General features: G+C 38.7%; 1 protein-coding gene across 2 annotated transcripts in view; it reads left to right on the top strand.

Moving 5' to 3' along the window:
• The window catches only part of lrfn2b (leucine rich repeat and fibronectin type III domain containing 2b), a 175,906-nt gene that overhangs the window by 15,739 nt on the left and 134,621 nt on the right, over nt 1–25,546 (top strand). The gene's annotated exons all lie outside the window — the stretch shown is intronic.

The following is a 25,546-nucleotide window of genomic DNA, read 5'->3' as shown; positions in this document are numbered from 1 at the left end:
GAGGAATGTCAATATAGTGTTCACCTTGCTAGCCCCAAAGTCCATCTTTACACTATGTTTGTCTGACTTTACACAGTGGCATGTAAACTAGGGATGTGCAAAATAACAAAATTCTAAATTGTTTTGGTTCACCTGACCCTGATCAGATGCGTTTCTATGGGGGAGTTTACATAAGATGTTAAAAAAAACAGCAGAGGAAATGGAATAAAACAGAACACAGGGGTCTCAAGACACAACTTTATCTAAAAAAAAAAACACCATGCTTATCAGAAAACACAGAGACATGTGACATAATGGCCAGAGACATGGATGACTTTTGGGCTGTCAGCACTCTATTTAATGCATCTCTCCGAAAAATACCAGAACTGTAAAATCAAGATAAAGAAGGCGACCTCACAAATTGACTCTTTGGTTGTTGGATGAGCAGAAGACCATTGTAACCAATCCGGGGCTTGACATTAGCTTTGGCTCAGCAGCCACTGTGGCTAGTGCTGTTTCAAAATCACTAGCCACTCAACATTTTCACTAGCCAAAAGCCCCCCCCCCCCCTTCTCAGACACAAGCCTGGAACATCTTAAGGCAAACATGACCTGTCAGAATAGGAGGAAAACTGTCAATTTGTCCATAGTTCATGTGAGTCCAGTATATAAACCTCTTCATTCACCCTATATAGTTGTGTCAGTAATGAGAAGCATATTTAGTGTTTTAATGCTCTGAATGCAAGATTGAATGTAATTACATTTGCAACGTCAGCAGCCCAAAATTCATCAAATTTTCAATGCAAAAAAACCCTAAAAACTATCGAGTCCAGATCTTATCAGAATCACCCTGTTTTTCTGTGAATGCTCAATTGAGCTGTTTAAGTCTCACATTTAACAATCTTCTAGCCAGATTTTGAATCATTTTGTAGTTAAAGCTGTTGCTCAAAATCTCAGTGTTCCTCTCTGTCATGAAGAGTGATGTGACCAGTGTTGGGTGGAATCCAATTACAAAGTATATAGCTACTGTATTCTAATTACTTTTCATTTAAAAAGCTACTGTAAATCATTACATTTTAAATTGGAGTAATCAGATTATAGTTACTGAATTCCAGTTAAGTTACATTACATATTTCTGAAATAATATTATTATGTTCATCCGTGCATGTGCTTGTGTTTCATCGTTCAGCACGCGTTGAAGTCCAGTGGAGATAAGTGAGAAACCACAGAGTGAAGGCTCACAGTTTTGAATCACAATATGCTATCATACTAATGCAGTTTTATTGAGTTTATTGAGTCCCAGACATTGATACAATGTTGTATTGCCAGGCCTCCTGATGCCCGCACCTAACCGCAACTTAACAGGAGGGATGATGCAATTGCCCAAGTAAAAAGAGAGTACGTTTCATTCCAAACGAGAGACACAGAAAGAGTTTGTCATTGGCAGGCGTAACAGAGAATCAGCATGTCTGTGTCAGCGTGCCATAAATGACCCGGTGCCACCTGCCGTGCCAAGCACTTCAGCCGATTAGTGAGTCCTGCCGCAGTTTATTTACTCAGTAGCACACCTCATGACATGCACTGTTCACATTCATTTCCACTTTCACCTGCTGTTGCTTTCTTTTCAGTATTATTAAGCTTTTTTTGTAGAAAATAATGATTTTACTGTTATCATTTCAGTTAATATATGTTTAATGGGCCGTCTAGTCTTATTGCAATCTAGTGGCATTTTCATGTGTTTGAATTTGTACAAGTTTCAAGTTTATCATATAAAATAATGTAGGAAAATCTAAATGATTTAATGGCCATTTTTCTTTTCTCAGCTTAAAAGCAACAAATATACTTTAGATTAGATGATTCCCAATTATGTTAGTTTAACCGCTGTCAATTTAATGTGTTAATTAGTGCTATTAATCATGCCTCCTGACCCGTACAGAATGCCAGATCAGATTGTGTGTATATACTGTATATTAGTAATGTCATTTCCTGTGACGCAGATGAGTTTGCAGGTTAGTGAATGAAACTGGAGTAACTGCGCAAAATGAACGATTATAAATGGCAACGTTTATTATTCAATTTCTCTGTGTCTTGAAGAGGTTTCATTGAAGCTTTCAAACCACAAAAACTCGTACTTATAAATGAAAATGAATTATGTATGCTAAATGCATTTTAATGCATTTATTTAATGTAAATAATTATGTCCTTTGATAATAATTTGGACAGAATTTAAAGGAAAACTATGTTGTGCTGCAGAAATTTGAGCAGCCTCCAGAGTCGGGGGGTGGTGTACCTTTATGGACAATAATGGTTTCTAATTTTAGAACACGCCATGTCGTCTGGCTTTTGAGTCTGGTGTGCGACCACCTTTTTTGTGTTTGTATTTCGTTTTGGCAATGCTGCCTAAAGAAAAGAAAATAGATCTCAATTTTAGGTTCATGGTAACATGTCTTGTAATATTTTATGATTTAATCACTTTCGTCTTTGTTTCTTTAATAGAAAGATACAAAAAAAAAAATTCTGAACCTGCAGAGTTGCGTTCACAATGCATGCTAACTGCTTAGAAATAAAGCTAACTAAACTCACAGCACCTCCTGAGATGATCGGAGATCATTTGCAGCATTCTCATAGATGACGTTATTCTTGCAAACAGTTTTCAGATGAATGAAACAGAGAAAAAAGACAGAGAATTCTTTACATATGCTTGTTCCACATGACCGGCTCCTGCTACACGTCTCTGAACAAACAGCGAATCAGACATGAGCACTGACTGCTTTTCTTTTGACTGTTCTTAAAAATATAATAAAGTGTGTTTTTTCAAGCGTGTGTCTTTGTGACTAACAGCATTTCTAATCATGTGTCACTCAGATGTCTTGCAGTTTGCCCGCTTGTTGCGGATAAATGAGCAAAATTACCTGTGCATGAAATGCATTTGGACGAGGAGCTTGCAAACTGTATTCAGCCTCGTCGCATTTGGCTGGTGGCGGGTGCTAGTTTTATCACCCTGATTAATATATTTTGCAACTTCACAGATCCATGGTTTTGCCATTTCCTGATATTATCAGTCATAGTCTGTCAAGATTGCGGCAATTGGCATCGGGGACATTTGTAAGATATCGTTGATATCCGATTATATCGTCCTATCACCCTGCCCTAATCGGCATGTTATTTTAGGGATTCACCGATACCATGATGTATGATGCATATTTTAGGATGCTGTAATTGTCAAACACAGCACATGATTTGAGGGCAGCAATACTTTCATGAACTGTCCACTTTACTCTTTATTACAAACACAGGACACAATAGTTGATTACCAAGTTATACATTTTTTAGATAAATATAAAACATGTTTGTTGCTTGTGTGACTATTATGTGAATAATTTACATATGGAAAAGTTAATCAGCAGTTAGATCTCATATGTGAATATGGCTATTATTGCCTTGTGTTTTCTCGGATTTGATTGCATTGAAATGGAGAGCTGCTAATGCTTCTTTGGTAATTAAACATTTTTCACTGTTAATGGAATTACCTGACTCCATCCATACTGTGTCCGGTAAGCTGAAGAACAGTGACATAACCTTTCATCTTCATGCAGTAAAATATTATTAAGGATTTTCTGGGTGGTGTCTTGACAGCATCAGATTCCTCCTTCAATTTCCTGACGACGTGAACAGTTTGTAAAGTTGACGTGTCCTTTGAGAGGAAACATAATTTCTGTTTGTGCTCACAAATAATTTTGTCGCCTCCCTCGGAGGATGTTTGTAATCTTCTGCCTCTTTTTCTTCCATTATTCACCTGTTTAAATTCCTCAGTCCTCCTCCATTAGTTGTGCACGGCTGTTTACTGTGTTCGGCTCCATTTTTGACAATTGCTGCCCATATATTTATAGAATAATATATATATATATATATATATATATATATATATATATATATATTATATATATATATAAAAACACCTTCCTGTTTACGTTTTTCCAGCTCAGTGACTCAAATATTTCCCAGATGAACTTTGTCCCACCCATATTCATTACACAGACACTGAACCACTAAAGTGTGAATCTACATTAGTCTTAAAATGATTCCAATTCAATATATTAATTGATATTATTGAGCAAAATATTAAAATACAGTTAGAGCCATTTTATCTCACAATAAAGGAATACATGACAATATAGTAATTGTTTGGCAGGAAAAAGCTAACTAAATCCAACCTGAATGAATGACACACTTTTTTTTTTGTTGCCTTGCCATATTTTCACATCGACATCACCGCATATAACCGACACTAGTGTCGGAGGATTATAAAAATGAAACATTGAAAATGTTTTAAAAACAGACTACAAAACTACATAACACATCATATTTAAATTTTAAGGTGATAGACCATTCACAAATTATGTCAAGAGTGCTTGTTATAAAAGAGACACATCATTCTTATAGTTTTTGCTTGAGCCATGGCGAAAACGGCATCGTAATTCGTCTGCATTTTGTTTTCTTTGCATAGCACATTAACATAAAATTGTAATGATACTACTAATAACAACACTGCAATAACAAGTTGCTGTTATTATTATACGATTAGAAATGATAAAACCATCCATACCTCTGCAGTGTGGTTCTCCAGGATGAATGTCATTTCGAGACATTTTGCCTCCAGTTTCCAATCCTCCGAAATGTAATAGACTGTCACAGACATGTAGGGGGTCGTGTTTATGTTTGACAACATCTGTGGTCAAAGCGACAAAGTCAGCCGCATTCAAATCTTTAGTTCCCTCGTTTTATTGTACAGATCGAGGATAGCAGTGTTGGTGAAGTACTTGCGCTCCGGCAGCTTGTACTGTTTGTCAAAGGTTTGAAGTAGATCTCTAAAACTCAACTGTATGATAGGAGACCATCTCCTTTGCGATATAATTGGAGACAGCTGCTGTGCACTGGGCCCACATTCACTGTTTCGTTTGTACTTAGCGCTTTTTGCAAAAGCTCCGATGATAGATGGCAGACTGCGATCTTTGCCGACCACAGCTTTTCTTGGTGCTAGCTTAGCAGCATCAGCATGGTGGTGAGCACGCTAATGTATATATATATGGTTGAGACTCCTTCACCGGCACAGCTCTCATGCAAAGTTTGCAAATTGCCTGTGTGATATCCACGGGCTCGCCTTTTGCATCTGGTTTAAAACCGAAATATTGCCAAATAAGTGACGGGACATTTTCTTTATCTTTGTTCGCAAAATGATGAACAATGAGAAATGAGCAAATAAGTAAATTATTGCCCCCCCGCGCGATAATAACGTGTATTGGCGATCTCACAGGCTGACGATAGGACGATCTGACAATGAAGAATATTGCACAACACTAACCTCAATCCACATATCTTATCACGTGACTCGCTGTGCATGACGCTGCGGAGACTCACAGCATGTGGTGGCTCATGCTACTCTCCGCGATCCACTCACAACTTACCACACACCCCATTGAGAGCTAGAACCACTTAATTGCAACCACGAGGACGATAACCCCTTGTGACTCTACCCTTCCTAGCAACCAGGCCTATTTGGTTGCTTAGGAGACCTAGCTGGAGTTACTCAGCACGCCCTGGATTTGAACTCACGACTCTAGGGGTGGTTGTCAGCATCAGTACTCGCACCCAGGCCCCCTAGCCTGTTCTTTTTAATGAATCAATAACTGTAAAAAAGACTCAAGCTTACTGAACTAAGAGCTGTTACTGTGTTCGGATGTAAATAAATAAGGCTCTTGAGACTTTTATCTGTATATTCACTGACTGGTTGTTCATATAACGATGTGTAATTACACTTTTGCTTAATTATAATTGTTTAAATATGTTTCCTCTTTCTGAAATAGTACTGCTAAAACCACCATGAACTAATATACAAAAATGAACAATAATTCATTTAAGAATATTAGTAAGAGTGCTGTTGTGCTGAATATCAACACGGCTGTAAATCGGCCTCAGGTATCTACAGCTGTGTGATATCCACTTGAACAGCACAACTGAAAGACCATCACAGTTTGAAGCTGTAATTGTGAGCTGATGCTTTAGGGAAACGTGCATCCTGTTTTCCAGAATATGGCTTGTTTCCGAGAGCCAGCAGCCTCACTCTGTAATTGATCCTCTTTCTTTTACTGCATAACAGGAGCATCGAAAAGAGGACGAGAGAGCCCCAGGGATCCACCGAGCAAAAAAGTAGGGCTTTGAAGTCAAGTAAATGATGATGGAAGAGCCAGCACACATCCTGCTGTCCTGCCTCACACTATAATGGAGCAGTTATTGAAGTATTAAATGGATATCATAATCAAATATGGATCGGTTGTCCAGACATCCCCAACAAATAGGGATAGCTTGGATTTTATGATCCATTTGTCTTGATAATTATAGCCTGAATTTGTTTTAAATTGACAACACGACTATTGGCCAACACATTAGAGATGCTCATTTAAGCCAGATGCATATTATCTTTCAAAATCCTCTCTGATGTTCATGTGTCTTTTTCTCACTGTAATGAGTAATGTAGATAATGAGGAGCGCTGATCGTCGGAGGCAATGCAGAACTGCAGTCGGAAAAGAATATGATAAAACTAAAAAACATTATGTTTTTGACCAAATTTAACGTGTGAAAAACGGTGAAGCGTGTGAAGATTAATAGTTTTTTGAAGTGATGTGATGCGGGCGCCAAAAAAATATAAACAAGGATTTTAATTGACAACACAAAGTGCTCCTTTTAGCATAGTTCAATGGAAAGGAGGAGGCGAGAACTGGCTTGACAATATAAATGATAGTTTAATTATAAACTTAACCAAAAAGGCAAACACACACACACACACAGGTGTTGGACAGCTGCCCGTAACTCTCTCTCTGACGCACTGCCGTCTCCAGTCAGCCCTATCCCTCTCGGGTTTAATCAGCCTTGTTAGGGGCAGGGTGTGCAGAATCACGACCCGTCCCCGCCCTCTGCCCTGCCACACTCCTGTTTCACTTTAATTTAACGATTGTGTAAAGGCAAATGTTCTTGGTCGTTGCAGGTTCGTAAAGGCAGTGTTACAGACACACAGTGGCGCAGAGGAGATGATGCCAGCTTACTCCATTTCTGTGCAGATGAAAGAATTAAGAAACACACATTTCACACAAAATCTCAAAGGTCTTCCTGCATGAGAAATAAGGGCTTGTGTGTTTCATCAGAGAGCCTTAAAATAACCTGTGAAAGTGAAGTATTTCACTATTGTTTATAATATAATATATTGGCTATTCAAGTTGTTTGGGTTCCAAAAACATGTCAATGTAAAATAAAACAATGGTGCGTTCAAGTCATGTCGGAATTACCTTAATTACGAGATTCTGACTAGTAAAAAGCGTTCATGTCAAGTGTTGACCCCGTTTACACCTGGTATTAAGATGTTGTCAGTGCTACATACAGGTGTAAACAGGGTCTGAAACGTTTTTTGATCGGATCACATAAAACACATATGAATGTGGTCAATGTGTCCAGGACAGCAGTAATGTGCCACCAGTCACCTGTCAATCAACCGCTGCACTATAAGAGTTTAAACTTTATATCATGTCTGATACCGCGCGCATGTACTGGTACTCGTAAAAATGCTCCGATATCATAAACCGATACCATCAAATGTGCGAACGTTATTATGTAAACATCCAGCCCACACATTAAGATCACATTATGTCCTAGTAAGATTATTTAACCACAAAAGCTGTGATCTAATGAGATAAATATAGTGCGCCTGTAATTCAAATGTGAGCACTTGTGAATGTGTGGAGTGTTGTGCTGATGCTGGCTGCTCATACCTGTTAAAGTTCCTCCAAGTCTCATACAGGGAAAACACTGTCATGAGCACAGCGCACAGTGTTTGTAACAGATGACAGTAAACAGAGTGCAAATTCAAGTTATAGCCCGAGGCACATACAGAGCACATACTTATTTAATTATCAGAATTTTATTTGAAAATTTATTTTGAAATTATCAGAAAAAAACCTTTTCCAGAGTGGGAATCTGCCTTTATAACGTCAGAGCTCTTGGTCAAACAACACAGAAATACTTCAAAATTAAAGCTCTGTCAAAATTAAAAGGTACATTTATAGGAAAAAAGTATGACTGAAATATATCACTAAAGTTATGTGATATATTCACTGTAATACTATTACTACTACTACTACTACTGCTACTACTAGCAGTACCTAACATCTGTGATGCTCTGTTATGCAGCACTTCATTTGACAAAATATAACTCCAATGTTGTATTTTGGATTGAATTGTGCTGTGAGGTTCTCTATAAAAGCACTTCATTTAATAACAAATAATACAATATTATGCTGAAAATGAATTGTTACATTTTCATTTGATTAAAGTTTTAATGAATTAATTTATTTAAACACCATTTTGATGATATAATTAATATAAACTGTTGATGTGGATCTCAGAAAAAAAACAAAAAACAGGTGTCAGACTCTCGGCGAGTACCAAAAACGAAGTATCATCTCGTTCTAAAAAAAGAAAAATTGGTATCAGGACATCCCTAATCATATGAAACAAAAGACTAAGTTTTTGAGAGGTAATTTTGAGAAACTTCCATTGGTGCTGTGTCATGATAATAAGGGGCCGTTCACACCGGACACACATCCATGCTATTTTTCAGTTGCTTTTCTACGTAAACGTGCCAAGCTTTGCTCGTTTGTATTGCTGTGTTTTTGGCATCTTGTGCAGGAGCGCCACCATTTTTTTTAGAGAACTTCATGGATCATCTTCAATGTCAGTTTTTTACTGAATATATAGAGAAGAAGTGAATTAATGTACTGTAGTAATAAATTTTTCATGTCATTCTCAAGTTTTTGAAAGCCTTGAAGTAAATCCTGATATATTCTTATGTTATTATTTGATTCCAAGTTATGAATAAAAGACTTCTTAAGGAGGATGAAGCACACGTACACTTCATTTGTATGACAGTTAATCAGCATAACTGTGAAAGCCCTCAAACATACAATTCATCATCATTAACACAGTTATTTGTTTGACAATCCACAGCCACATTTCATAATGGTGACAGCTTTATCCTACACATTTTTTCTCACGTATTTATTTTTGAGTTTTCTCTATTTTCTAATGAAGTAATGTGCAGTTAGAGGTTTGTTTCTTTACACAGAAAAGAGTATTACACAGAACTGATCAGGAAGATCAGCTTTCAACTTTGTATCAGAATCAACACTTGTTCAATCTTAGTCACTGTGCTGTGTAAAGATGGCACTCATAATGGATGATGTGTTGTGGAATACGAGACAAATCTAAAAACCTTTGTAGCCCATTATAATGCTGCTGTGCACTGTGAAGTGCAGCAGATATATAGAGTAGATCTATCACAGTAGAACTGTTCATCTTCTTACTAACAAGCCAAGATCATTTCAGGTTTTCCAGTCATGTGTAATTAGTTAAATGGACCAGGATTTGATAGATTGGCCATGTTGTGAAGAAGCAATTCCTTACACTGGATTTTACTGCTGTATATCAAATCAACTGATTTAAGTCACTGCGAGATTGCTGAAGAACTGCATGCAGCTGTGGCATACGTCCACTAATGCACCACTGATGTAGTTAAAGATAATGGAGCGCAATTCCACAGTCATTCTGCAGTATTAATGCCTGCCTGCATAAAATGGATATCAAGTATTGATGAAAAGTGCAACATAATTAGCATTGTGACATTGTGTGCTGGGAAATATCTGTAGTGATGTCTGTGTTCTGTGTTGGAAGCTTTCAGGTTGGCTGATGATGATGGCACCATAAACACTAATGCAGCTCGATGCATTAAACATGCACACAGACGGCCTCCATTCAAAGTAGCTTTTCGGGACTAAACCGTGAAGTTGCTCCTCAACCGCTTAAGGGATCATTCCAAACTGGGACCTCACCGAATCACATTACTATACCTACATTAAATAATTTTTATTTCCTGGTGAACACTAGAGGCGCTACAACAACAATCATTTTCACACAAATCACGAGCAACACGGCAGATTATCAGTTCATAAACATACTTTTCACTCTGTTCCTCACACAATATCTTATCTTATGACATCTAAACAATTTAACTATAGCACATGACTCATTTTAATGTTTGCATTACATAACCAATCACATTTACAAGCTTGTTCGAGTGTGATCGAATTGTGCTGTAGCTCAACTAATAGAGCGTTGCACTTATGATGTAAAGGAGCGGGTACGAGTCCTGAACGAGTCCACACGTGAACCCAAAGTGTCATAGAAGCAGCACAAAATGACATGGTTATATCTGATGTCTGTATTAAAAGTCATTTATATAAAGGTAACTTTATTCACTGTGTTTGCCAATGCAAAGAAATACAAGATTTTTGGAAAGGATTTATTGATATAATCTCCAAAATAATTGATGAATTAATGAATGGTTCCTCTGTGGCCCAAGCATTGTGTCTTTAGTGTGCTCCCCAAAAATGAAGAAACAAGAAGCTAAGTTGGTCGATCTATTTCTGTTACATGCCAAACAATTAATTCCCATATATTGAAAAATGATCTGCGACCGTTCATTTAGTCACTGGCTGAGAGAATTGTCAGTCTGCTTATCAGCTGAAAAAATATAATTTGTTCTAATAATATTGAAATATACAATGTTTGGTTCATGCTCAGAATGTATTAGTAATAATGTATTCGTTTTGTGTGTGTGTGTGTGTGTGTGTGTGTGTGTGTGTGTGTGTGTGTTGGCCTGGGACCAAATCACAGCCCTGTTGTTTTGCAGACATAACCAGAAATTCATCCCCATACAACAGATTTCCCACTTTCCCACAGTATGATTTAGACAACTTTACAACTCCACTAATACACACTTATAGAAAGTGCTTTTAGCAAAATGAAAGCTTCACATTTTAAACCCACCGGCTCCCATTCGAGGTGGTATTTGAGAAATAACTGATCAAATAATTGTATTTCCCATTTGTTCATGCAAACTGAAGGACAAGTAAGGAATAATTGATGACGGACCGTTGAATTGTTGAAAAATAATGCACACCCGAGGTGATAATGCGGTCACAACTCGCAGCGGAGTTGTGCATTATTTTTCAACAATTCAACGAGCCGGAGTCAATTATTCTGCTTATATCATGGATACCACACCTTAAGACATTAATATATTTTCTGGTTTTCGTCCCTAAAATGCTCTTATGAGTGGAACTACTTTGTTCCAACACAGATTCAGCGTCTTACTTTAATACAGCTCAAGCCTTTGTTGTTAATTCCAAAATGTCACGTTAGAACTAGCAACAGAACAGTGCACTGCTTTACTGGAGCACTTACTGGAGTTACAAGGTAGTGCGGTTGTGCGTGTGTGCGTATGTGCGTGTGTGTGTGTGTGAGTTTGTATTTGAGGGATCTAAAGAGAGAAACTCTGAAAATGAGAGAGATCGGGGATTACCTTTTTTGTTGCAGATCTCGTCAGAAGTAACATCACTTCAAAATCGGCAAGATGCGCATCGCCGTTTTGTTTCATCCCCACTGAGATGCAAGAGTGCACTGACATGACGACTCTGTTTTTCTCTAACGAGTATGTTTGGGCCTTAAATGTGTGTTACTGTACGTTTATAATGTGTGTCCACGAGTGTGGGAGGGAAATACATTGAAAAATTAAAAGTTATTTCAGATAATTGTTGTATTGATCAATTCGTGGGAGTGCGGCACTATTTGTTGGTCGCGACTCGAGTCTCAATGTGTGTGTGTGTGCGCGCGCGTGTGTGAGTGTGGGGGAGACGAGGGAATGCAAGGGCTCTTTTTAACCGAAATTTAAATAAATGTAGGACATTTTAGATGTTGTTTGATGTTCTTTACCAGTTTACTTTAACCAATGTCTTTGTTTTAACTGGTTATTTTGTTGTGGTAGCCTGTACGGCTCTTTGAAATAACTGAAATAATTTGGCGAAGTGATGTGGAACCATTATGCGGTCAAGACCTATTTCATAGCCATGCATTTACAGGAAAATAAGTGCACACCTTAGAACATCTGTCAACCAATCAGAATCAAGCATTTAACAGACCCGTGGTATAAGTTGAATTTAATGTCTGCGATAATCAACAGCATGAACGCTTAAAAATATTTTCCTTTATAGTTGCATTATGTTCAGCACACATGAATGTAATCTGTTTGCTAAGACGGTCATTACAATTACTTTCACACAGGGATTTCAGCAAAGAATTAAACTTGGATGCTACGGAATGATATCCAGTATTGTGTGACTTGCCGATTAGAGGTGATCTATTACTCATGATTTTCACCTGCTGGATGATAAAATTAGTGATTTGCATTGAAGTAGCTGAGTAAAGTCTAGAGAGCAGAATATCAGAGACATGAGGGTGCAGGACTCTTGACTTTTCATGAGCCAGTTTGCAAACAGCAAGAACACACCAACTACACACTGGTAACTACTAAAAACACTTTACCACCAACTGCATAGCCATAAAACCACACCAAACACATTCAAAACAGCACAGCAGCACTCTGGAAACTGCCCATAACACCTTTTGACTTTCATTGGCATGGATCAGTCCTCAAAAAAATCTAAAACCATTGTTTTATCTGCATGATCCAAAGGTCTACTGTTGTAGTCTCTTTAAATGCCCACCAGTTAATGAGTGAGTGGGAGTGCTATGGTGATTTATATTTTTGCATTTAGTTACTTTTTTATTCATGGGGTCTTAAAGTGATAGATTTTTTTAGTTCATGTGTTTCTTATGAATCAAACCGTTGCTAGTGCCATGCTCTACCCGTTGAGCTACAGAAACAAACAGTTTCAGGAATGAACATAGTGAGCAGGATCCTCATAAGAATGACTGGAGAATCTGGAGGATGCTGATGGAGAAATGAGTGACTGTGTAATTGAAGTCGTGCTGGTTTTAATGTTTCTGCCGCTGTAACACCATTACCGCTGCCTTCACCTCCAGCACTGTGTGTTAATGAGAGTGTCAGCTCAACACGCTTTCTCTGAAAATCAGGATTTAAACACAAAAAGGGTTGAAATACAAGCCACATATAGCTTATATAAATATGCTGTATAAATTCTATCTCGCTATTCATCCTGCTAGACTCAGTGCAAGCATGCCAAGGATAACCATCTGTGAAGTACCATTCATATGGAAACTCCACCAACAGGAATTATGTAACGAAATACCAGAAATGTATCCATTTGCGTTGAACCGTAGTCCCACCTCAAATATACAATATACAAATACAACAACTTTACAGATCAAATAACACACAATATATAATGAACAATTCAAACAAATGCTATAAAATATAAGTTTCACATTTTTGCTTTTAAACTCTCTGGTTGTCGCATTATTGTAAATGTGTTTCCGTAATTCTTTTTTTCTAACTAAAAAAAAAAGTTAGAACTTGTCTCTAGGGACAAGTTGGAACTATTCACAGCAATTCACAGCTGGCTAATTATAGTCCTATAGTCCAACTACACCCTGGTAACTATTCAAGTGCACCTATTATGGTTTTTAAACATGCCTAATTTTGTTTTAAAGGTCTCATACAAAATATTTACATGCATTCAAGGTCAAAAACACTTGCACATAATTTAAAATGCAGCATTACTTTTTTTTCCCAGTGTCAAAAACGACTTGTTCAAAGATCCATTCGAAAGCATTCATTCTAAACTCCTTTCAGAGAGCCCACTCTGCTCTGATTGGTCAAATGTCCCAGTCTATTGCGATTAGTCTACAGTTTATAGCGCGTGTCGGAATGAAAACGCCCACTACCATATCCAAGTTTCAACTACATCTGAAAAAATCTCTGATTACCTTAACAATTTGAGCCTGAGTCCGATAGTGATACATCGAAAGATCAACCTGAACCACCATCGCAAGCACGACGAGAACAGGATGTTTCTCAGTGGTAAGTTTATATTTAGTTTGTCAATAACGTGAGTTAGCCGGTTAGCAGAGGCTAGCTGTACACGTAAACAGACCAGAGGTGGGTTTTTTGTTAACAAATTATTTAGGTTAGTACGGGAAGTACGTCTGGAATTCCAAACGACTCGTTTTTGGTGTTTATAATCGGTTCTTTCTTTGGGGGCAATAACTCTTGATTTTTGAAACTTTGCAGACTTTTTTACATTCACAAACAGCTAGATAACACACTACATGAAAGGTAATATTTGAAAAAACCATTATAAGTACTCTTTTAGAACAACTGCATTTGTGGTCCGGTGGGTCGGCCGCAAAACTGGACAAATCGGGTCCGGGGTCCGTTGGGTCGGCCGCTAAAATGAGCCCAAAACGCCTCCGCGATATACATAAAAAGAACAGCGAACACCCCCCCCCACTCAACCACGTTTGGGCCAGTTGCTATGTAAAATCCAATTTCTCTTTCCAGTTCAGCCCTGGGTGTAAGGTGTCTCTGGGACTCTAAATAAACACAATAAACATGCTGCTGTGATGCCTCTGTACTGTATGGTAGTATTTAATTAGTGGTACAAATTGCATCTAACACTATTTGCCCTTGGTGCAAAGAGGATGCTTTTTGTTGCATCAAAAGTCTCTGCCTTCTATATTTAGTTTATACTTATAAGATGCACATTCACACAGTGTAATAAGAACCTATAAAGATGTATTATGCACCTTAATATCTATTGGTATCTTTTGTTTTTTCCTAATAAGTTCATTGTTAGGGGAAAATAAACAAATGAGAGGCTATTAGGCAAGGTTAAGAAATCAGCGAACAAAGGTCTAATAAATACCTTATAATTCCAAAGAAGTCCATAACTAGTCCCTTAAAAGTATTAGTTATTAATTACTGTCTAATTTATGATCCCTAAAATAAAGTGAATCCATAATAATAATAATTATAAATTGTATTTTTATAGCACCTTTCCAAAACCTCAAGGTCACTTTACAGTCAATGCAGATTAACAAGAAATTACAAGAAGTCTATGTAATTCAGAATGCGGATGCCCCGGAGTCGCAAAGGAGCCAGTGCTGCATCCATGCATTTCGTGAATGTGCGGGGTGATAGGGCTAGGCCGAACGGAAGAACCCGAAATTGGAAGGCTTCACCCCCGAAAGCAAACCTCAGGAACTTCCTGTGCTGTGGCGGAATTTCTATATGAAAGTATGCGTCCATGAGATCGATCGTGACCAGCCAATCGTGATGTTGGATTTGTGACACGACCATCTTGATAGTTAGCATCTTGAACTTGAATGCCTTGACTGAGCGATTCAAGCCTAAGATCTAAGATTGGACGCAACCCTCCACCCTTCTTGGGAACCAGGAAGAATTTGCTGTAAAAACCTGACCATTTCTCTGGAAGGGGAACCTGTTCTATGGCACCTTTGACCAAGAGATGTTGCAGTTCTTTCCACAGTAGACATGCCTGCTCCGGTTTCACGGTAGTGGAAACCACGCCGTTGAAACACGGAGGGCGGTGAGCGAATTGAATTCTGTAGTCATTTTCTACTGTTTTTAGGACCCACATAGAAATACCTGGCAGAAGTTTCCACACTGCCAGGTTCTCTGAGATGGGTATTAATTTTGACACTTCCTGTTGAGGGGATGTCGAGTGTTCCACGTCCTGGACTAAGACAGGAAGCAGCGGTACACCCAACATTTCTCTCGCCGAGAGGGTTTCTTTAATGATGATGCCGAACACGGCGAGAGATAACCCGCAAGTGTCTCTTCAATCGGCGGCATCACTGAATACCTCCGTGTCTCAGCACCCACGATAGTCAAATATATTGACATCGAAGGCACGTAGACATGGTAAGTATAAGGTTTCCTCCATGAACGAGAGAGTTCGTCATGGAGGTCATCAAAGAAGGGACTGATGAGGCTTTCCCTTCCCCTGGCCACAAATCTGTCCTCCAACTTGGAGCGTTTGGTGGTCTCTTGTTCGCGTGGCCAGTCTAATTGAAGCCTGGCCACCGCACGAGTAATCACCTCGATTAATTCCTCAGATGATTTACTATCATGCCCGGAATGCTCGGAGGTGGGTAACTCGAAGTCCGCAGACTCAAGAGATTCAAGGTCCCCCTCATGAACGCTATGAAATGCGTTGGGGAAGGCGGTCTTTCCCGGTCCTATTCTTTCAGGGGGAAAAGACCCTGCGGAGGCCACATCCTGCCCAGTCTAGGGGGAGGTAACATGTGGCAAATACACCACGAGGGTTGTGAAGCCGTACATGGGGGGCTGGCCAAGGGAAACGTGGGTCCGCCGACAGGGGGACCATACTGTATGAAATACATCACGGGGAGTTTGCCTGAAAAGGGAACTAAGCCCGTGGAGTCCGACCCCAGTACAGAGCACCTGTGACTCATAGTGGGTCTGGCCGTGAATTGCTCTGCTGAATTGAAGTCTAGGGAGGACAACATCCAACATGTTAGTGTAGAAGGCGCACTGGATCAACTTGGTGAAGGGTGAAGGGTGCTGTGTGCAAGCAGAACACCCGGTCGGTTGTGCCGCGTTACCGAGTTCTACCGGCTCGGACCTGACAAAACACGGGACGAGACCGACTCAACCCTGAAATTGTAAAATCTGGCAAAGGTATTGGGTGTTGCCCAGCAGATGTCTGCTAAGGAGGTGCCATGGGCCAGTGCCCACGAGGATGCCACACTTCTCGTAGAGTGTGCTCGAACCCGCAAGGGGGCGTGATAAGGAAATAGCATCAGCGACCCAGTGAGTTAACCTCTGTTTGGAGACGGCATTCCCTTTCCACCATCTGCCAAAGCAGACAAAGAGCTGCTCAGAACATCTAGAGCTCTGCGTGCGGTCCAAATAGATACGCAAAGCACGTACCTGACACACTCCTCCCGGGGCAGCTTGCTTGCAGGCTCACGACCTGGAGATCCCAGGAGAGGAACAGGCTAGGCCGGGGAGAGTTCAGTCTCCGGGCGCCATTCAGGAACCTGATAATCAAGTCGAGCTTACCTAGGGACTTGCCATCTACTGCGTCTTGGTGTGCTGCGATAGCAGCTACATACACCTTCAAGGTTGAGGGGGACAGCCTCCCCTACAGCCTCTCCTGCAGGAATGAAAGCACTGACCGAACTGCACACCTCTGCGGGTCTTCGGCTCGAGAAGAACTCCAATTCATGAACAAGTGCAACTTTAGGGCGTAAAGTTGCCTGGTGGAGGGAGTTCTGGATTGGTTGATCGTTAGAGGCACCCTTCCTCAGGGGAATTTTCCAGGGAGGTGCTGTCGCAAGGAGCGTAAGATCCGAGAACCAGGCCCAGATGAGCCAGTAAGGGGCCACCAGGATGACCTGTTCCTCGTCCTCCCTGATGTTGCACAGCACCGGTGCAAGAAGTCTCACTAGAGTTCGTATTTTCGTGCAAGCATGCACTAAGTCAAGGCACATGTAGGTTTGACAAAATCATATGCGCAACATGCATGAGGGCTGGATTAAGTGCAATTTATTTCTGGTTTTCTCCAGTTATGATTCCACCATATGTGGCCTATTAATTTATATATTTCATTCCCTCAAGCACCAGTGATATAAAGCAAGACAGCACATTCATAAGAAGATGTTAGTATAAATGGACTGTTTGCAATGAATTAGAAGATTAGAAAATTACATTCTTTTGTGAATTAACTGCGTCCTTGATGAGAGGCATATTGCTATGACAGTGGCATGCTGGAAAATGTGATTCTCTACAGAATTTGAATGTATGCTCCATTAAATGATAGAGAATGTAAGTCTAAATAATTATTTCATCTACTGACACACAAATCATGTCTAGTATTAACAGAAATTGTATAAGCATGCAATTCACTTCTGCCGGTAGATTATGATATTGAAAAATGAAATTAATTTATTGAAACATTTAACCAAATCTATTTCTAAAGTGAAATAACATTTCAAACGAAATGAATATATAAACAAAATAACAAAGTGGTCAAAAAAGCATAGCCTTTCCATTCCAAGCTTTTCACTCTCTCCAACTTCTTCCACCGGCCCATTTTGAAGTGATTTAAAAATCAGTACAACAACAGGTGGGATAATACCAATACAAATTACATCATATATACAATTGCTAATATAAACATAAATAATTGAAAAATATACCATGACCTATAGATAGTTTAACACAAATTTCATACATTTTTTTTTTTTCATAAAACGGCTACAACAGTGATTTAATTTGATGTTTCACTATATTTTCAGTTCAGAGTTTGGAGATGAACTTTATTAACCACCTGCTGGTATAAACTCCAAGCTGCAAATGCAGGAATTGAATTTGGACTGTGCTGAGTTAAGACGTGGTTTTCAAATGTCTTGATTTGAAATGTGCAATGACCTATTTCTCAGGAAAATAGCAAATTGTGCTTTGCACCACTTCATTAGCATACAATACACCCACAGTTTGCACGCATACCTTTCAGCAACCAGAGATGAATTGATAGTGCTGTGAGCAAAGATGAGTTTTAAGCTGCGACTTGAAGACGAGATGTTGTGTGTGGAGACTGTAGGGAGTGAATTCCATATGTTTGGAGCAATTACACTGAAGGGTCTGTAACAAAAACAATGTTTTATGAAATATAATATGTTTATTATTGATTGAATATGTGGATTTGTTTTATTTTTAAGCCAAAATGTGACAAAAATTATGAAAACCAAATAAATTATAATTTATATTTTCGTAATGTGTCTAGTTAAAAAGTTCCCTGAATAATTAAGAGCATTCAAATTATTTATTTCACACACTGTAAAAAATGTCTGTAATTTTAACGGTAAAATGCTACAGTAAAAAACTTTAATTGCTTAACAGGTAACGGTTAAGCAATGAACTATACGGTAACATTTTTTAAATATATTTTAAAAGACAATACAGTGTAGTTTTATGGTACAATTTTGATTTTTTTTTTTAAGAAAAGTAGGATTTTCCCATATAATTAATGGTAAAAAATAATATTATGTTTAACAAGAGAGTACATGTAAATTATTAGTTACGGTAAATTATTGTAAAATTACAATAATCGGGTGTTCCCAAAATTCCCAGCATGACCGATCACATTTCATTATATGTTATGGGAATAGTTATGTTCTTCTTATTTTTAAGTCAATTATGTACTTTGGGGTGTTCTGTGTAATATTTGATGTGGTTTCATTAATGTTTATTGCATTATTTTAATTTCACATGTTTAGTATTTGTGGGAGTGACACTGAACGGTCTCGACATGTTTATTGGTTTATTGATGAACTTCATGTCATCATGTGCTCTTCTGTAATTACTACGGAAATCAACAATACATTATAAAGTGAAAAGCAGATTGTGGCAGGGTGGAGGGCAGGGCTGGGTCGTGATTAAACACACACATATGACGGACATGTCCGTAAAACTGTCTCTCTCTCTCGCACAATCCTCCGCAGTTGGCCTTCATCCCTCTCGGAGGCTTGATTAGCCTGATAAGGGACCGGGTGTGTATGATCACGACCCGGCCCCGCACTCCTCCCTGCCACACAGATTTTTACAGTTTCAGAAGTTTAATGGATCAAGTTTATCATTTAATACGGAATATAAACAATGTTTATTTTTACATCCCTTAAAACCTGAAACGTGGTTACCATATTTTTTACCATGAATTTCGGGCAACCACAGCTGCCATTTTTTTTACCGTAATTTTAACAGGATTTATTTTACAGTGTATGTTAGGAAATGGGACATTATACCTGAAATATACCCAAATTAATTGCTATCGAGTTGAATGCTTGTGACTCAGAATCAAATCAAATCAGGAAATCTGTATCAATACCCAGACCTAATCCATGTCATGTTTTGTGGACCCCCGCCCCCCACTTTGCTAGGAAACATTTGCAGCATCACTGAAATGTTCATTAACCTCATTATGTTGATTTCAGCTCCAGTGTATCATTTGTCTTTGAATTGTGTACAGTAAAAGGCTTCGGGCAAAGGACAGTCTAAAATCAGCCAGTAAACACACTCGGATCTCAGACACATGCACTGGCACTGTGGAGGAAACATTAGGAAGTGCATGTCAGACCAGAGCCACTAATGCTTTCACACTGTCCTGAGAATAACTCATCATTTTACTGATTTTATTAAACACCTGCCTGCCATGGGTGCCGGCGGGTGAACTGAACAAATGTATAAGCCATGAAGTTGTATTTTGCATCATTCGTATATAATTTGGCCCTATAACAGTGGGATTATTTATCTTGTTAATGATAAACAGTATGAGTTATTGCGTCACACATGTTATATGAGATGAGTCAGAGTCAAATATTCATTTTGGCTTAATGTGAGGAATATTCCACATATGTGTTGGCACATGGAGTTCTTGAGGAAGTGGGCTCACATCCTAGATAAACTTTTCATGCCACAGATGTATTCTGTGGACTCTGTATGGCGTTATTTCCCTGTCAAATGTCGAGAGCGCATTATTGTAGCGCGAAAGTACATTAATGTTATGCGCGAGCGCGAATCCCTCTGCTCGCGCGCGGAATATAATGCGCCGAGCGCGAATCCCTCTGCTCGCGCGCGGGAACTGGGCGCGCGCTCTCAGATACACGCTGCTCTTGAAAGAATTTTCTCTGCGCTCGCTCAGAGAATATGCCTGCACTTAAAACGTGTTCATTGCAATCGCGAATCTCTCCTCTTCGCTTAAAGTAAGCGTGTTTGTGCTTAGACTGTGTCCCGTGCGTTCGCGCATGCCCAAGTACTCTTCTCTTCTTTCTCTTTGCTCTTGGCATAAACGCCGTCAAAACGGCAACAACCAATCAGAAAAGGCTTCAACGACTGACCAATGAAAACGCGACATCGTACATGGAATCTTATTGGTTGATATTGAACCGCACATGTTCATGTGTTCAATCAAGACGATTCAATTCAATCAAGACAAGCCGAGATGGATCCGCAGAATCGACGATCTCAGGTAAACAGTTTTATTTGTTTTGATGTTAAATATGTCAAATGTATCTTAGAAATGTCTGGGAAGAGGGCGATTGGATTATTTTACATATAAATGACCTAGACTGTCAACCACATTCATACTACAGGCGCTATGCCCATTGTAGTGAGATTTTTGAGCCAAATAGATTTGAAAGCCGATTCCAAAAGGCAAAAATAATATTTTACGTCTGATAATTAACATTTAAAGCCCTGTTTTAAGATCGTTTCTGATGAAATAGAACGGTTAAGATTGAAAGATTGGTTAGGGTTAGACCACTAGGAGGCGCCTTCTGGCCCATATATATCTGTGTCTCATATTGACGCTAAAGGGTGCCATGTGCGTTGGTTTTATGACGCCTTGGTCCAAATTTTAATCTTAACCGTTCTATTTCATCAGAAACGATCTTAAAACAGGGCTTTAAGTGTAAAATACCGAACTTGTCCTTTAATCAAAATGCCTCTGATTGGCCAAACTGCATTAATTAAGCTCAACAGAAAGTGGGTGATTGATTAACGTTATAACACTCAACGCTGCAATCCGCGATAAAGAAAATCTATTGCAGATGACACTTTTCATTTCACATCACTTCATTCATGACAGCCATAATAGATATAGGACTAGCATAATTTTACGGGGGCATGTTGCCACCTTATCTTTCCCCCAAGTCTTTTTTCAGATTTTAATTTAGCAGTTGATCTCGCTACGTACTTAATGTTTAATCACTGGTGTGATTGCACGAGACAATGTGTTAATTATCAGACGTAAAATATTATTTTTGCCTTTTGGAATCGGCTTTCAAATCTATTTGGCTCAAAAATCTCACTACAATGGGCATAGCGCCTGTAGTATGAATGTGGTTGACAGTCTAGGTCATTTATATGTAAAATAATCCAATCGCCCGCTTCCCAGACATTTCTAAGATACATTTGACATATTTAACATCAAAACAAATAAAACTGTTTACCTGAGATCGTCGATTCTGCGGATCCATCTCGGCTCGTCTTGATTGAACTGAATCGTCTTGATTGAACACATGAACATGTGCGGTTCAATATCAACCAATAAGATTCCATGTACGATGTCGCGTTTTCATTGGTCAGTCGTTGAAGCCTTTTCTGATTGGTTGTTGCCGTTTTGACGGCGTTTATGCCAAGAGCAAAGAGAAAGAAATCGAAGAGAAGAGTACTTGGGCATGCGCGAACGCACGGGACACAGTCTAAGCACAAACACGCTTACTTTAAGCGAAGAGGAGAGATTCGCGATTGCAATGAACACGTTTTAAGTGCAGGCATATTCTCTGAGCGAGCGCAGAGAAAATTCTTTCAAGAGCAGCGTGTATCTGAGAGCGCGCGCCCAGTTCCCGCGCGCGAGCAGAGGGATTCGCGCTCGGCGCATTATATTCCGCGCGCGAGCAGAGGGATTCGCGCTCGCGCATAACATTAATGTACTTTCGCGCTACAATAATGCGCTCTCGACATTTGACAGGTAAATAACGCCATAACTCTGAGGTGTACAAAAGATGTTTGTAAATCTTTGATTTGATTCTCGTCACTTTACATCAGCGAGGGTCAGATTAGATATCATTCTTACTATTTGATTTAAATCATGTATTGTGTTGCAGTTCCTAATAAACTTACCATCCAGGTAACTTTGTTTCCTTTTCTCAGCAAAGGGCATTTTTTTACTGACATTTGGCACATGCCGATTGTTAATGGACACTTCACTTTTATTGAATGGAAAAAAGAAGCAATGAAAGTGAATAGTGATTTGGACTAAACATTCTGCTTAAAAGAATATTCCAGGTTCAGTAGCACTTAAGCTCAATCGACAGCATTTGTGGCATAATGTTGATTACCACAAAAATTACTTTCGATTCATCCCTCCTTTTCTTTAAAAAACCACAAAACTGTGTTCCAGTGAGACACTTACAATGGAAGTTAATGGGGCCAATCCATAAACATTAAAATACTCTCTGTTTCAAAAGTATAGCCACAAGACATAAATAATATGTGTGTTAACATGATTTTAGTGTGATAAAATCACTTATTAATCGCATCTGTGTAGTTATTTCCAACTTTACAATTTTTTTGCCATGATAATGTATTCGTAGCGCTGTAAATGCTAAAACTACTCTAAAAATGTCAATTTAAACAATTTTAAACAACAGCTCAAATAATACATGAGTTTTAAAAGAAGACTTATATTAATAATGCTTTTATAAAATTATAAACTTCACGTTTCTGCCTTTAAACCCTTCAGAATTTGGTCCCATTGACTTCCATTGTAAGTGCTTCAATGTAACACAGAGTTTAGTTTTTTTTTTTTTTAAAGAAAAGGAGGGACAAGTTGAAATAAATGTTTGTAGTAATCAATAATATGCCACAAATGCTGTCGATTGAGCTTATCTTGTAAGTAAGAATGTTGTACAGGTTTGTAACAACATGAGAGTGAGTAAATGATGACAAAATTTGTTGGCTGAACAATCCCTTTAAGTACACTATCTTGCACCTTTGTAATTTTTCAGATTCTGATATAGTTTTTGCTTCAAATCAATAGTGGCTTTTCCACCATCGGGCCGAACAGTTATGAGCACGGTGAAGAACAATTTCAGTAGCATTTCCACTTTAGCACAGCACGATTATAAACCGTTCTCGGCACAACCATGCTGGTGGAATGGCTTTTGTACATGGAGACTCACAATTGTCAATTTGCCAATGAAAAAGTGCCTTACAGCACTATTAGTTGTTTCCAGCTTACCAAGTTCGCTAATATTAATAAAAGTTAATAAAAAAAAGTGTATGTTGAGTGTATCTTCATAATTTTATGAAAATGTTTTAACTAGTATTGAAGCCTACATGTATTTTTCCACACCCCTTTTTCATCAAGGAAGTAGATTACCAGCTCATTAAGCTCAAAATATATCAATATATTCTCATGTAGCTCATGTAACTATTTTCATATAATACTTATATCATATTTTGTCAATTAACATCCTTTTTAGCTAGTCTGGGAACTTTTATCTTTCTGCATGTTTGTATCGTGTGGCATACACAAGCCCTCAGCTCATAACGATAAACCTCTCGCCTTTTTTTCTTTGCTTTCCTGGGATGTGGGACGTGTCTGTTCTATGTATTAACAGAGTAAAACTAGGGAAAATGCAATCCTAAAAACTGGAATATTCGATCATCCTCAAAAGCACACACGCTCCAATGTTTACCTCCAATTTCACCGGAACATAGTGGAAAGAGAAGCGGAGTGTCTATTTGCACCCTGGTGTAAATAGCATCTGCCACACAGTGCAATTTGCACATCAATACTCTGGTGAAACCACAGGAATATACAACAAACTCGACAGTAGGTGTTGCTGCAGTGGCATGGGGTGTAAAGATGGTGTGTGAATGTGTACTGTTGTCCTAGCGACCGCAGTTCGAATCAGCCTTTTGTCCTACTCTTTTTCCCATCCGATTTCCACTCTTAATATTTCCTTTAAGACTACTTAAAATTATATATATATATTTATTTTTGTCTTTTTTTTAAATCTATGTATATATAAGTCAGACAGATGCTATTGGAGCATCTCACTGGTTTTCCTTGTCATAAATGCTGCATTTTTATGTTGTGCCGTCTTTAAGTTTGAAATGCCGTCTGGAGATCTTTGCATTCTGTTGTGTTACATCCAGCTGTCAAGAACACGTCCTGTGTGAACGGCTCTTATTCTGTGTCTGCGCTGCTTGTGAGGTTTGTTGAGGCGCGCTGACTGCCCCCTGCTGACACGCCTTTGAAAAACACAAAGTCACATAGACTTCAAGCTTGAATTTAACTAAAGGAAGAAAAATACGTACATTTAATATGGAATTTAAGTACGGGTCAGGAGGCAAGATTAATTGTTTTTTTAACGCATAATTTTTTATATATAATTAATCGAAATATAATTAACATGTTAAATCTACAACTCTTCACCTCAAAGCTGTTTGGTTTGGTTAATGGCTTAAAATTCTTTTATAAAGGGTTTTATTAAATCCCTATGGAGAAAATGAAAAAGTGGACTATCGATTAGTCTGAACAGGATCTATTAGTCCAGAAGCTGGATGGGAAGATCTATTAGGATGCCCTTGTGCATACAGCAGCTCCTGCCTTTAACCACAACCAATGAAATATTTATATGATTTATTGGTTTGAAAATTAAGGCTAGCTTTCCTGAATTTAATCTGCAGTTCACAAAAATGACAAGGCTACAGAGAGCGACAGGAGAATACAAATGACTGTCCTGCACTGCTGAAAAATGGCTGGCATTTCAGTGCATTATGCTTCATTTTGTACGGCTGCTTAAATGTGGTTGTTATGAACTCATAACACCTTTAGGAAAAGAAGCTATAAACTATAACTATCAAGGGTGTTTATATGGAAACCACCGGCTGAGTGTTAAATCAACACTTTCTAAAGTGTTGCAATTCTCAACACCAACAGAGTGTTATTATACAAACGCTAGAAGTACTCCAAAGTGCAGTTTGAATGATGGGGCGTGGCGAAATGCGTAGCTCCGCCCACATCTAATTTTATTGGTTTATACAGCAGAGCTTATTGGTGTATGGTGTTGAGAAGTGTGACGC

Source organism: Xyrauchen texanus, chromosome 30, assembly GCF_025860055.1.
Source record: "Xyrauchen texanus isolate HMW12.3.18 chromosome 30, RBS_HiC_50CHRs, whole genome shotgun sequence".
Taxonomy (NCBI): domain Eukaryota; kingdom Metazoa; phylum Chordata; class Actinopteri; order Cypriniformes; family Catostomidae; genus Xyrauchen; species Xyrauchen texanus.
Note: the sequence above shows the minus strand (reverse complement) of the source record. Positions and strands in the feature narration are given on the sequence as shown.